Source organism: Lycium barbarum, chromosome 10 (genome assembly GCF_019175385.1).
Source record: "Lycium barbarum isolate Lr01 chromosome 10, ASM1917538v2, whole genome shotgun sequence".
NCBI classification, from domain to species: Eukaryota; Viridiplantae; Streptophyta; class Magnoliopsida; order Solanales; family Solanaceae; genus Lycium; species Lycium barbarum.
This window is the reverse complement of record NC_083346.1, coordinates 91,564,248-91,577,558: the sequence shown is the minus strand read 5'-3', so window position 1 is coordinate 91,577,558 and position 13,311 is coordinate 91,564,248. Positions and strand designations below refer to the sequence as shown.

Below are 13,311 nucleotides of genomic sequence, written 5' to 3'. Positions count from 1 at the left end.
AATGGTATTGTAATATATCCTCGGTCAAATACCTAGATAGCCTCTTAAACTTGGCATGATTTGTAAGTACAACACTCTAACTTAACTAGTCTTTAACTTAACTAGTCAGATCCCCTGAATGGGATGGCAATGATGCGGATGCGGTGCCGTTTTGTCTTAACCCGCAACATTACAACCCGCCCCGCCCCGCAAAAATATTATTATTTATTTAACTGATCTTCATGCCACAACATCCACATCAAGGGTGAACACATAACCACTTTTGGATTTTATTTCATCTGAATCAGAGATCCAGTTTGCATCACTGTATCCTCTAATACAGTGGAAAATCGACTACATTCAATCTCATAATTGTGGTACCTTTAAATCATATTTTCTAAAATTAGAAATATTTTGACCATCAATGACTTCTTTCCAAAAGAATGCATGAGAGAAGAAATATCATTAGAAAGTATTTTGGACTCATTTTCAACAAGATCAGTAGAAAACTCATGATCATTTTTTTTTTCTCCTCAAATATTTATTTTAAAAAACATTTTGAATAACAAGATCAAGTGAAATATTATAAAAAAAAAATAAAAAAAAAAAAGAAAAAGAAAAATACTCTCGACATATCTCTAGTAAGACAATGTGACCCCCACACTTTCAAAAAATTTAAGGTAGGGGGATAATATTTCACAACTCATAAGAAGTATTACCAATTTCTCATAAAGCATTTCATTTTTTAAACGGAAAAGGGCCAAATATACCCCTGTACTATCAAAAAAGGGCTGAATATACCCCTCGTTATACTTTGGGTCCAATTATACCCCTACCGTCATACTTTAGACACAAATATACCCCTCTACCGTTAAAATTGACCAAAGTTACACATGTTATTAATATTTTAATGAATTAAATACATGTGGCATGCCACCTCACTAGTCAAATCCAATTTTACCCCTCCACTCCCAATCTTGTTCTGCCCCACCTCCCCCTCTATTCCCTAAGGCTCTGATGTTCCTTGATTTTGGTCGGCCTCCCCTAAGGTCCGGGGTTGGCTTCGGGTTCAAATCTTAAGAAGCCCAATAAAACAAGTTGCCATGAAATTTATGAGGGGAGGCCATGGAAGTTAATTTTGAGAACTAAAGCTCCTTCTGAAGTTGCTTGTTTTGGATCAATTGCTGCTAACGATGCTTGTCTTACCCAGACACTCTCCAAAAGAGGGGTTTTCATTATATACTAGGTGTTTCTTCTGTGAGAAGGCATTGGAAACAATTAACACCTACTACTACTACTACTACTACTACTACTACTACTATTACAACACCGTGGTTGGTCCTGGTAGATTCGGATAATGTTTTTCAAACATTTTTGGAGTTCAATTGGTGATGCCTCCTAAGGATGTGAAGAGTTTGCTCGTATGTTGAGTTGGACAGAGAGTTGGAAAAGAGCTGAGACCGATATTGCACCCCTTCCTCCGCGAAATTCGTCCACTTTAGTAGAATTATTGGAAGAAAATTTGAGTTTGTGAAAGTGGTTCAATGGTGGCAGTAGTAAAGGGGAGGTGGGGTGGAAGAAGATAGGGAGTGGAGGGGTAAAATTGGGTTTGGTTAGTGAGGTGGCATGCCACATATATTTAATTTATTAAAATATTAATGCTATGTGGAACTTTGGTCAATTTTAACGGTGAAAGGATATATTTGTACCTAAAGTATGACGGTAGGGGTATAATTGGACCCAAAGTATAACGAGGGGTATATTTGACCCTTTTTCGATAGTACAGGGGTATATTTGGCCCTTTTCCGTTTTATAAATACAAGCTAATAATGTAGCTTCACCCAAACGATTATGTATAGTTCCTCACACTATGTCATCATCAATAAATATTTTAAGAAAGCAATATGAATATGAGAAAAGTAAGTATCAATAACATTTTCGTCATTTATTTTAAAAAATAGTAGGCACAAATGAACTATGGTTACGATATCCATTGCTCACAAAGATATTAATTTAGTTGGCATAACCTTATCATATTCAATTAGCCTTCACTCCATTTTTTTTTTTCAAATGTGAGTTTAAGAAGAACTTTTTCTTTCTAAGGACTACTCAAGTTTTTGAATCACCAAGATAAATAAATCATTCTTCTTCTTCTTCTTCAACTTGGTGTAAGATGCACAATTAATTTTGTTAGCACAAATATGCTTAATAGCAGCAAAGTCGTTTAACACCCAATGTCTCACATTAGCCAGAAGATTCCTTGAGAAATGACCACAACAATTTTGTTATTTGCTTAATCAAATTTATTTTTACTTAGTGGGATTATCATTTCTCCGAATCTTCGTCTACATTAAGGAATATGATGATTTAGTTGCCAGACACAAAACACTAATTATTCCCACTGAACATTTAATAGTTAGCGTTTTCAAGATGAATCAAAAACATAAATACTAATATAGTACCCTCTTGCACGTCACCACAATTTAGAAAAGGGTGCATATGTCCCTCTTGTTACAACTAATTGTATCACAATTTCAAACTTCATCGAGTAAAGATGTCTAAATTTGAAGTTACCAAAAATCAAGACTTTCAGATCTTCTATTTATTAAAAAAACTTCTAGTCTCTTCCTTCAATTTGCCGTTAGTAAGACTAAAGAGTTTCTTCAAGATACTGGCATGGTGGAGCTCAAAACCATTGAAAGACAAAATACATGGACTAACAATACTATACACCGCAGGATTGATTGGATGATTGTTAATGCGAGTTGGATGTAGAAATGGCCATACCTGGACTTGTCAAGGATCTTATGTTTTCAGACCATTGCCCTATGTGCCTCAAGATGGACGAACCACTCCTCAACTTCAGAAGACCATTCAGGTTCTACAATTACCAGGCAGATCATCATAAATTTATGCAGGTTGTTACTGATTGTTGGAGAGCCTCCCTGCATAATACAACCATGAATGGGGTCTGGATGAAGTTCAAGAGGTGAAGCTTGTTATGAAAATTCTAGATCCGAAGGAATATGGTGGAGTGGAATTGACAATCCAAAATTTCGAGGAGTTACTGGGATTGCAAGGCATAATGAGATTACCTTCCCAGCGCCAGATACTTGTGCAAAGGGAAAAGGAACTAAGACAGAACCCGGAGAAGTAGCTACAGGTGGAGGAAAGCATTGTTAAACAACAATCTGAAGTACAATGGTTTAAGCTCGAGGATGCAAATACCTCCTATTTCCATGCATGTTTGAAAGACAGATAGTGTCATAATCTCATAAGAAGTTTATTCAATGGGGATGGAGAACTGCTGCAAACACCTGAAGACATAGCACAAGTGGTTTTGAGTTTATATAAGCAACTATTAGGGACCTTAGCAGCTGAATTACCTGTTGTTCAACCTGAGATTATGAAGAGGGGTTATGTTTTGAATAGAGCACAACAATTACACCTCATTCACCCAGTTACTAAGGAGGAGATTAAGAGAGAAATGCTAGACATAGACGATAGTAAAGCACCAGGCTGTGACGGATTTAATGCTTTATTTTTCAAAAGGACTTGGTCTGTTATTGGAGAGGATGTTACCAAAGCTGTATTGGATTTCTTTGATACTGCTAGTATGTGTAGAGCTATTAATTGTACCACCATTACCTTAACCCCTAAGGTGAAGAATCCTTCCCCCATAAGGGATTTTAGGCCTATTTCCTGCTGCACCATGTTCTATAAGATTATCTCCAAAGAGTTGACTGCAAGGATGCAATCTGTGATGCCTGATGTTATTGATAATTGTCAAAATGCATTTGTTCCTGGTAGATTGATTGGAGACAAGATTATCATGAGCCACGAGCTAGTAAAAGGTTATGCAAGGAAGAGAATATCCCCCAAGTGCATGATCAAGTTAGATACGCAGAAAGCATATGACTCTGATGAATGGATATATGTTGAGCAAGTATTGAAATTATTTGGGCTCCCTGAGATATTTATCAAGTGGATAATGGCTTGCCTTAGTACTATGTCTTACTCAGTCACTTTGAATGGACAACCTACTACCCCATTTCAAGACAGGAAAGGGCTTAGACAAGGAGATCCTATGTCTCCTTTCTTATTTGTCATAGCTATGGAATACCTAAGTAGGCCCTTGGTGTGCTAAGTTGAACTTGGTGCAACTAGGTTTTCTTGATAATCTTTTATTGTTTTGCAGAAGGGATGTACAATTTGTCACTTGCTTGCATGACAGATTCCAACTCTTCTCCGAAGCTTAGGATTCGTTGCAAATACCACCAAAAGCTCAGTATACTAAGGTGGAGTTGAGAGAATAATCCAGGAAAAATACTTTCCATCGTGGGCTATGTTAAAGATGAGCTCCCATTAAGATATTTGGGAGTAACTCTAAGGTCCAAAAGATTTTTTGTTGTCCAGTGTGAACCACTAATTGAGAAGATGGTTAGTAGAGTTAGCTCTTGGACAACAAAATTCTTATCATATGCAGGGAGGGTGGATGATCAAGAGTGTGCTATTTGCAATTCAAACTTTTTGCGGACTAGTGTTTGTACTCCCTAAGAAGATTATCCAATTCATTGAGGTCATATGTGAAAGATTCCTGCGGACTGGAAAGGCTGAATTACCAAAGAAGGCACTATTAGCATGGGACAGAACATATGCTCCTGTCTCAGCGGGGGGATTGAACATTATCAACATAGCCAATTGGAACAAAGCTACAGTTTGCAAACTATTGTGGAACCTTTGTACGAAAAAAGATAAACTTTGGGTTATGTGGGCCCATACATACTATATAAAGAATGGCACTGCCTGGGATACCATTGCCAAGACTACCTCTTGGATGATCCAGCAAATTCTTAGAGCTAAACACTACTTTGAGGAAGCAGGCTACAATATGGATGAGGTGCAGCAAATGAACCATTTCTCAATCAAAAAAGTCTATCAAGCTATTCAAGGGCTTAGTCAGAAGGTGCCATGGAGTAAAATTTGTATGCGCAAATAAAGGAGCTGAGAAATGGATATTCCAACTAGGAGTAACAGCACATGGTTGAATGCTAACTAGAGACGGGCTGATTAAATGGGGCATGGATACTGTGTGTCCATTATGCATGTTGGAGGACAAATCCATACAAAATTTGTTTTTTCAGCGTAGAGTGGCTGGCAATAGTTGGAATAGAGTCCTAGTTTCAAAGAAAAAGTTTTGGATGGCGGGAAGAGTTGACATGGGTGGTGAGGCCAGGGGTGGATTTAGAGGAACACCCTCGGCAAAAAATTACAGTGCATATATAGGGTAGATTTTCTGTGTTTATGTACATATATTAACTTTTGAGCACCCTGAATAAATGCCAAAGGTTAGCTCAAGCGGTCCAGGGCGTTCAAAATTATCATTGCGTCCTAGGTTTGATCGGATTGACAGCATTATTTTTTATATTTAGCTTTTGTTGTTTTTTTGAACCCCCTGAGTGAAAATTCTGGATCCGCCACTGGGTGAGGCACGGCAAAGGTAAAAGCAGAGGTGCACAAATCTATAAGATCTCTTTGGCAGCAACAGTTTATTATGTATGGAAAGGGAGGAACCATAGGTTGTTTCAGAAAAGAACCGAAGAAGTTATACTCAAAAGAATTATCCAAGAAACTTTCTTCAGAGCCAACATGTTCCCCAAGTTAGCATTATATGTAGCTCAGTTTAATAAGTATCCTGTGTAGAAGTAACATGATAATGTAGTTAGAAGGCATGGCCTATAGCAGCTAATGTGCCCCCTGGTCTTGGAGCAATATGTCCAGACCAGCCAGTTTTCCATGTATTACTTTCTTGTTTCTTGAGCTGTAAATTTTCTTACTTTGGTAAAAAGTCTTTATTAATCAAAAAAAAAAAAATATAGAATCAATTATTTTGACCAAAATTAATAGCAGATGGTAGAGAAATATTAATGTCTTTTGTGTGTGTGTGAGGGTGGAGGAAGAGAAACTTCTAGTTATATGCCAAATTTCCTTTGTGTGTGTGTTCAACACAAAACTTCAGCTTACAGTTGATGCTTTGTGAGTCCTAAAGTGTTCCCCAGTCTATATTGCAATTGGTCTTTCTTACCATTTTCATTACTAATGTCTTTTTTTTTATGTGTGTATTGTTGACACCCAATTTTGTCCCTCATTTATTCCAATTTATTTTCCTGGGCTTCTAATTTTATTGATAAACTAAATACTTTCTATTCACTACTACGTTATTACTATTACTGCAATTATTTAGAGTATCGTTACTTCATTATTACTATTTTAATATTACCCTCACATTACTATCTATTTACTACTTATTAATCATAAAGTTAAGATAGATAATATTTCTTACTCTATTATTACATTGCCTATATATTTTTAGTTTTGCTATTATTAGTAACTTAGTATTATTGAATTATAGCTTATTATTATTAATTATTAATTGCATGATTATTCCATATATTTCCCGAGTTGTTATTATAAACTATAAAGAAGCTCAAAGTAAATTAATTTGAAGAAAGAAAGACCATAAAATCCGGCCTTGTGGTAGCCTAAATAAGGTCCAGGTCCCGTTAATTATATTCAGCCCACTTAGTTAATTAATCATCAATATTGGAGACCAGCCCATAATATCTTCTATCATATTTCCTAAACCTAATTCAAGAACAGCAGCCGCACCTTTTCTCTGTTCCCATTCTTCTTTTGGACAACAGTCCAACTCTTCTTAGCCCTTTCAGAAGATTGTTTCTCCATTTTGGTGTAAAAGTTTGAATCCTCTCTCTTTCCTCTTTAACTCTCTCATCAAAAGTCAAAGGTCATTAAAGAGTATCTGTGCAAAAATCACAAGAATCCTTGAAATCCCACATGCAGACAAAGGAAAGGTGAAACTTTTCATCCTTGCTTGCTGCTACTTCTGCCATGACCAACTACTAAAGACAAATGGCTATTTTGAAACTCTATTTTTGATTTCCCGCTCAAGAATCCACAAACCCTAGTCTTTTGCTCCTATAAATATTAACTTATATCTTCAGCAAAGGGGGAAGGAATTTTGAGCCGCCTTGACACATTGAAAATACTCTCTTCATCTTCCAAGGCTTTCTTTTCTTTCTAGGTGAATTTTATCCACCCCAAAAGTACTCGAACTGATCCGACTCTAGTTTCGAACCTGTTCATAACAAGAGAGTAGATTCGAGACCCCGACGTCCTAGTTCACTGCACCCACAAGAGGTAAATCCATCGCTATTTTGGGTTGTCTCTGTTAAATGCTCTATTTTTATTAAGAATAACTATGTTTTAAGGCCCTATTGTAGTTAAATTTTGCAGTTGTTATAATGTGTTTCATCTATGGTCTTGAATCTCCGGAAATTGTAGCACTGAATAAAATAGATACAGGTTCCTTGGTGTTCTATGTCTAACATACACCTATTTTGGATCATATTCTTGATTGGAGTCTAATGCGTTAAAGAATCATGCTGGAAGTTTCTTCCTCTAGTCACTAAAAGTTGAATGTTGTTCACGGACAACATGTTTTAGTTTTTTCCATGTGTTAAAAATCATATTGGTAGGAGATTTTCACTGTTAGAAATTATGTATTAGATTATGTGTTAAATGAAATATCCATGGGTTCCGTGTAGTGTATTTCATTCTATTTTAAATTAGTTAACTTGAGTACATCATCGGATATCACACTATAGATCTTATGACCTGAAGTGAAAGTCCTTATTAGTTCACAATGAATATTATAAGTTTAAAGTTGTTTAGAGTAGAATCAAAACTTAAGGACCCTTTTGTTAACAAAGAATTAGACTTTTATGATTCTGGTTACCGTGACATTTGTAAATATTTGTTTCGGTCTGAGTTTGCAAATTGTGTACTTACCCTCTAATTTTAATATTCGTTAAGAAGCATATGTTCCCTTCTATCTCCTTTTCTTTTCTTTTTCATGGAAACACCGGAGTCGAAGAGTCTTACTTTAAGACTCGACATCACCCCCCGAGATCTGAAACATGCATCTACATCTTCAATCACTCCTATCTCTCGCTCTCTCTCGAAACTCATACAAACAAAAACCCGAAGAGAAGCGAGAGGAAATGAAAAACATTTGGCTATACTTTTCCTTTAGTTACTTATTATGGATATTATACTTAATTACTTTTTTTAGCTGTTACCACGAATACTTGATTGTTTGTTCTGGTGACTTGTTTAAAGTTTGAAGCATTCTGAAGTTAGTTAGATCTTTGATCTAGACACATATGAAAACATTAGTTATTAATCAAGTTATTTGTCACATAGCATCATCACACCTAAGTTTACAAAGTTTCTACTCATTCTATCACATGGAACATAGTATTTAGATATAAAGTTTTTAAATCCATATCTAATTTGGAGTGGGAATGGATGTTTCTAAAATAACGAGGTTTAAAGTTTCCCTTCTATTATCCCGAGGTTTTCGAAAAGGAATATCTTACACTGTTTTTTCTATGCCAAAAAGGAGCTATAAGCTAAAAGTTTGAAACTTTTCAAAGCCGTATTTGGTTTCTTTACCTAAAAATATTTTCTTTCCTTTTAAGTTTTGATGTGAATCAGTTTGGTCAGATCCACTATTTCTTACTTTCCAAGTTCAAACATTACCTCTTTATTCTTTAGTCTATTTTTAATCAATTTTCTACGAGAGCATAAAAAAGAGTAGCTATTTTACTTTAAAAAAATGATCTGGATAACTTCTTAAGTTAATGTATTATTCTGTCATTTATTTGTATCCTTAATACCCCTTTTTTAATAAGTGACAACCGCGAAAATCATTTTTTTACTAGCCTTAATTAAATAATTAAGTCCGGACGGTTAACCATTTTTAATGGATCTTAAAGGGTGTTTAATTCCTTCCCTTTAGATTAATAGAACTCTTACCTAGAATCTTAAGTTAGTAGGCTTTAAAACAGAGTTAACTTTGGAAAATCACTTTATTAACTTTAGGTGTCCTAATTCACCACAATAATTAGGTGGCGACTCCTTAACTGTAATTAAACCCGGAATTACCGAAATGTTATAAACCATTTTGACTCCGGTTCAAATAGGGTATAACAGCTTGGCGACTCTGCTGAGGACATACTTAGGTTCTAACCATAACAGATTTAGTTTAAATAGGCTTTGTGTGCTTGCTTTAATTAATTTATTTGTTGTTAACTGTTTTTACATGCTATTAATTGTTTGTTTGATATAAACTGCTTAAGTGTTACTGTTTTGATATAAACTATCATCTCGTATCACTTCTCTCCACATCTGGAAATTCACATTATCACACGTACACGCGAGGTGTGTTTTGCGCACCCGCAAATTTCTTTCAAAATCCCAAATTTTAGGAGAGTTGGCATATGCGCGGGGTGTCCGGATTTTCCGTATGACCGCGTAGCCTTCTCACTCGAGTTGTCCGCTCGGGAACCTTGCGTCTAGTGAACCCATTCTTAGTCAACCTAGAGTAGAGTTAAACCAACACCTTTTATTAGGATCATACATTTCATGACCTAGGAGGTTTAATACCCTTGGTGTATTAAGCCCATTAGATGACTTTACCCAAACGTCCAAGTGGGTCCACGACCCCAAGTGATACTAATAATACTTTATGTGCATGTTTGAAGGATAATTGTGCCTAAATATTGACCATTTGCTCTAACTAATTAAACTTTATGAGGGAGGGAATGACTAACGTTTCTATGACAGGTATGGATTTTACATTGGAGTACGTCTGTGATCAACAATTGACGAGAACCAAGGACATCACAAAATGGAGCCAGACATTTAGACATGACAAACTGTATTTACTTGACTTAGATCAAGAAGTACTTTATATTGTATTCATTCGATATGTAATAAATATTACATTACTTTTGTACTATATTTTGGGAAATAGAATTTGTTTAATTAGCCAAGAGCAGTGGAATGACATATTATGTCACATTTTACACTTCAAACAAACGTTAGGCCTATCTCGGGCACAAAGAGGTCACATGCATATTAGGACGCGTTTGATGAATTATTTGCTACATGTCTTATTTAACTCGACGTGATCATGACTTTATTTAGATATTTTAATATGAGACTAATATCATTTGCATTTTATGTTTCTTCCTTTTTTTTATATATATTCCCAAGAGAGTTGATTCGTGTTGACATTCGAGTTGGCCGACCATCCTTACTTCACAAGGTCAAAGACGTCAGCATTACCTCGACGTAGTTGGATTGTCCAAGGAAGGAGAACTACTATATCTAATCCAACCGCATCTATTTCAACTGGTTTAGAAAACATCGTGATCTCTAGTGATCCTCCCGAGACTTCCGAACATAGAACTACTATTCAACATGATGAACATATCGCCCGTCTGACTCAAGAAATTGAGGATCTACGTGGAGAACTGAATCGGGTTAGGGACTTGACCAATTTGTCCATCACACTCCAAAGTCCACCTCCTGAACCTAGAAATGTCACACCAAACCCACCTTGTTTTCCATCACTTGAATCTCCAGTTCCTGAACATTTCCCTTCACAAAATAATGCACCTATTGACAACAACTTACCTCCAATCACCCCCGCAAATCCACCAAATCCATCATCCGTCTATACTCCTCTCCAAAGTCAACCACCCACCTACACTACCTATACTACTCATAATCCACCACCCGTCAACCCATCAAGTCAATCGCTAGTTCACACTACTTATGTTCCTTTATCCACTAGCACTAATCCACCACTTGCAACTACTTCTCTAAACCCACCAAACCAACTACCTATAAATACCACTTATAACACACCACCTCCAATCCAAAACACTCCCACCGTCCAAACTTATCCAACCCAGCATATACAAGGGGCACATTTTGTCACTCCTAATGCGCAATATGTTCCTCCGGTATATGCAGCGGAAACACAAGCCTTTACCAACTCAGTAACGGTCAGGTTCCAACCCGAGATGGATCAATATGAGGAAATGGAAAAGGATGCAAAAGCAAGGGTGGATGATATATTGTTAAAAGAGATCCACAGTCTCAAAGAAGCAATGAGAAACCTTCAAGTTGCTAGGGGAAGCAAGAGTGTAGAGTATGAAGATCTGTGTGTTCAGCCCGACGTTGATTTGCCCGTAGGCTACAAGCCGCGTAAATTTGATACATTTAATGGAACACGCGACCCTCATACGCATTTAAGGGCTTACTGTGACAAACTGGTTGGAGTAGGTAGAGATCAGAATATAAGGATGAAGCTATTCATAAGAAGCTTATCTGGTGAGGCTCTTACTTGGTATACGCAACAAGATGTCCGTAAATGGCGTGGTTGGAGTGATATGGCACAAGACTTCATGGACCGATTCAGTTTCAATACTGATATCACACCAGATAGAGTCTATATGACTAAGGTAACCAAGAAGTCAACGGAGTCGTTTCGTGAGTATGCGCTACATTGGAGGTCAGAAGCAGCCAGGGTTCAACCCCCGATGAACGATAGAGAAATGACTGCTACCTTCATTGAATGCCAAACTGGCATATACTATGAGAAAATGATAGGCATGATGGGACAAAAGTTTGCAGAAGTTGTCAGAATGGGAGAAGCCTTAGAAGAAGGAATCAAATCGGGAAAAATTCAGGATCTCACTGCCTTGCAAGCTGCAAGAAAAGCTATTCAATTTGGTTCTATTAGCGGGACTAAAAAGAAAAAAAAAATGTAGCTGCAGTCCTGAATATCCAAGGACGTAAGCCAGGCCAAGCCATTACATACCTTAACCATCCACAACAACCTTTCTACCCTTACTAATATGTTGAACCCTACCAAGATCCATTAACTCCTTACCCTGTCTACAACGCCCAAGCAAACTACTACCAACCCCGAGCACCTCCCTACCAAAACCCACGTCCATATAAATCCGTTCAAGCTCCAACTTACCAAAATCGACCACATGCTACACCTAAAGCCCGTTTAAACCCTGAAATAAAAAAATACCCGTAACTACACTCGATTCGCTGAACCCTTGGCTCAATTATTTGAAAGACTGAAAGCAGCAGGCGTGATACAACCAATTGAAGGAAAAATTCCCAATCCTATTCCGAGATGGTTTGATGGTTCCAAGCGTTGTGCATATCATTCTGGAGTTGCTGGGCACGATACTGAGGATTGCTATGGTCTCAAAAACAAAATCGAAGCCTTGATTAAGGAAAGAGCGATCCAACTTACTGGAGCTCAGCCCAATATGGACAACAACCCTTTACCTACTCATGAAAATGCCAATGTGAACATGATAACTGTTGAGGAAGATAGGGATTTGAAAGGAACCATTATGCCAATTGGAAAGGTGGAAAAGGGCCCGTTATCAACCTTTGTCGCTCCCGTGGATACAGTCCAAAGACAAGCACCAATGAAGGTTACTTCTACAACTACTCACAACACCAAGACACCGATCATCTGGGGTGCCGAACCAGGATAGACTTTGAAGAATTGGACTTGTACTCCATCCTTGGTTTGCTGGGAGTCTTGGTAGATTGAACATGTAGTGAACTTTTGAAATAACACGATTTTAAAAATTGAGGCCTGAATCGTGCCCAAAACTTTTATTGCTTTGCCTCATCTTTTGGAAGCTTAATTGCAAAATCTATGAATGCATTTCGTATTTTCCTTAACTGTCTATTATTTTTATTTTTTTATTTTATTTAGTATATAAATTATCGAATCTGCCAATTTTATGATTGTGACATATGATAAAATGAATGAATAATGTTTATGTGCCGAACATAATTCTAAAGGACGGGAAGACAACATACATCTTGAGAAAACAACGGAGAATTTTGAGGACAAGACAAGATTCCACTAGGAGGAAATTGAAATAACCAATGGATGATGACACAAGCACGAAGGCTATCAATTCAAGAAAAATCAAAGGATGACATTAGATTAGATTGCTTAGTTTGTAACCTTCTCCTTAAGGTAATTATGAACTACGCTGACCTGATTCCCTTGGTAGGATACGTAGGCAATCCACATCGGGTTCGGTCCCTTTATTAGAAAATTTTTAAATCATTTTTATGTACCTTATGAACTACGTTCTGACCTGATTCCCTTGGCGGGATACGTAGGCAACTTATATAAGGTTCGGTCACACCACAACACAAGTTTAGTGTACCCTCCCAAAGTCAAAACTGGGGCAGATTTTGAAAGATATAGACAAGAGAATGGTTGGACATGGACAAGATTAAGGCTACCAGACAGGAAGTATTATAGACAAGACGTTTCAATTGTTCCGGAAGTGTCACAATCTAAAAGTTGGCAGAAATTTTTACAACTTATATACATATATTTACATA

At 37.0% G+C, this 13,311-nt stretch overlaps 1 long non-coding RNA gene across 1 annotated transcript; it reads left to right on the top strand.

The window, feature by feature from the left end:
* The first annotated feature begins 6,602 nt into the window (after positions 1 to 6,602).
* LOC132615787 (uncharacterized) lies at positions 6,603 to 9,891 on the top strand. The gene is made up of 2 exons (XR_009572842.1): positions 6,603 to 7,197; positions 9,688 to 9,891. It is a non-coding gene; the product is annotated as an uncharacterized LOC132615787 (long non-coding RNA).
* The last annotated feature ends 3,420 nt before the right edge of the window (positions 9,892 to 13,311 follow it).